This window comes from Apium graveolens, chromosome 4 (assembly GCF_009905375.1).
Source record: "Apium graveolens cultivar Ventura chromosome 4, ASM990537v1, whole genome shotgun sequence".
NCBI lineage: Eukaryota > Viridiplantae > Streptophyta > Magnoliopsida > Apiales > Apiaceae > Apium > Apium graveolens.
This window is the reverse complement of record NC_133650.1, coordinates 246751885-246754086: the sequence shown is the minus strand read 5'-3', so window position 1 is coordinate 246754086 and position 2202 is coordinate 246751885. Positions and strand designations below refer to the sequence as shown.

At 41.8% G+C, this 2202-nt stretch overlaps 1 non-coding gene across 1 annotated transcript; it reads right to left on the bottom strand.

The window, feature by feature from the left end:
* Positions 1-297: 297 nt before the first annotated feature.
* Positions 298-404, bottom strand: LOC141723245 (small nucleolar RNA R71). Its single transcript, XR_012576230.1, has one exon. It is a non-coding gene; the product is annotated as a small nucleolar RNA R71 (small nucleolar RNA).
* Positions 405-2202: the final 1798 nt, after the last annotated feature.

Below are 2202 nucleotides of genomic sequence, written 5' to 3'. Positions count from 1 at the left end.
TTGGCTAATACCTTTGAGATCAAGTCAAGCATGATTCAGATGATATATAACTCAGTTCATTTTTTGGGTTCTCTGACAGAAGACCCCAACATGCATATAAGAGATTTCATCGAGATCTGCGACACTTTCAAGTTCAATGGAGTTTCGAAAGATGCTATTAAGTTGAGACTTTTCCCATTCTCTCTGCGGGATAAAGCTAAGTGCTGGTTACATTCTTTACCATCAGGGTCTATCACCAAATGGGAGGATCTTGCTCAGAAGTTATTAACCAAGTTCTTTCCTATGGCGAAGACTGCTGCAATCAGAAACGCACTTACTCAATTTGCTCAGCAATCTGGAGAATCTATATGCGAGGCTTGGGATCGATATAAGGAGATGCTTAGGAAGTGTCCTCATCATGGGATGCCTGACTAGATGATCATTAACTATTTTTATAATGGTTTGGGTGCTGCTTCTCGACCCATACTTGATGCAGCATCAGGAGGAGCCTTGTGGACTAAAACCTACGATGAAACTTATGAATTGATTGAACTGATGGCTGCTAATGAATACCAGAATCATACTCAGAGACTAACTCAGGGTAAGTTAGTAGGAATTCTGAAGTTGGATGCAGCTACTGCTATAGCTGCTCAACTTAAGGCTTTGATGATGAAGGTGGATTCTCTGTATAATTATGGAGTTAATCAGATCACTAGTGTCTGTGAGCTTTATGTTGGTGCCCATGAGACTGATCAGTATGCCATTTCTAGTAAATTAACTCAGTTCGTGAGTAACTTTCAGAGGTTGCAGCAACCTGTACCAGCCACCTATCATCCTAACAACCGCAATCATCCTAATTTTAGATGGAGCAATACTTAGAATGCGGTTTAGCAGCCTTATCAGCAGTACCCAGCAAAGCAGTACAACCCCCTGGTTTTCAGAAACCGCAATATGCACCAAGGCAACAACTCCGGCTGCAATAGTCGAATGAAAAATCTGAATTGAAGGAGTTGAGGCTCATGCGCAAGAGAAGCGGTTTCTATCAAGACCTTGGAAAATCAAATTGGGCAAATCGCCAATGCCTTGTTAAATCGCCAACCTGGTACACTTTCTAGTGACACTGAAGTACCAGGAAAGAGATAAGCAAGGGAGCAGGTAAAGACAATTACATTGAGGTCTGGGAAGGTTGCAAACCCCGAACATTATCATGGTACGGATGAAAAAGTTGTGACTGAAGAAGAAGTGCAGAAGGATGCCGAAGTGGAACCAAGGAAGACTATTGTTGAAAACACTCCTCCCGAGGGTAATATAGGGGAAAATCAGATCTATCCTCCACCTCCTTTCCCTAAGAGGCTGCAGAAAAAAAAGCTGGATAAGCAGTTTAAGAAGTTTCCGGAGGTGTTCAAGAAACTTCACATCAATATACCTTTCGCTGAAGCTCTTGAACAAATGCCTAGTTATGCGAAGTTTATGAAAGGTATTCTCTCTCGGAAGGTAAAGCTTGATGACTTGGAGACAGTTGCTCTCACGGAGGAGTGCAATGATGTGCTACAACAGAAGTTGCCTCCGAAGCTTAAAGACCCTGGAAGCTTCACTATTCCTTGCACCATTGGAAATGTGTCATTTGACAAATGCTTATGTAACTTGGGAGCTAGCATCAATCTGAAGCCTTTATCAATCTTCAAGAAGTTGGACTTACCGGATCCAAAGCCTACTTATATGACTTTGTAGTTGGCCGATCATTCTATTACTTATCCACGAGGCATTGTTGAGGATGTTTTGGTCAAGGTGGATAAACTCATCTTTCCTGCTAATTTTGTAATTCTTGATTTCGAGGAGGATAAGAAGATTCCCATAATCTTGGGAAGACCTTTCTTAGCGACTGGCCAGACCTTGATTGATGTGCAGAAGGGTGAGCTTACCATAAGAGTACTGGATCAGGATGTTACTTTTAATTTGTTCAATGCAATGAAGTTCCTTTAGCGGAAAATGAGGAGTGCTTAAAGGTGGAGTTGGTCGATTCTGTGGTTACTTCAGAACTTGATCAATTGCTAAGGCCTGATGCCTTAGAAAATGCCTTGTTGAGGAATTCTGATAGCGAAGATGATGAAGGTGATGAAAATTACAATATCTGAATGCTTCTTCCTAGAAGAGGAAGATGGATATGCCTTTTGAATCTCTTGGAATGGAGGAGCTGAACAAATCTCCTAAGCACCTCAAGCC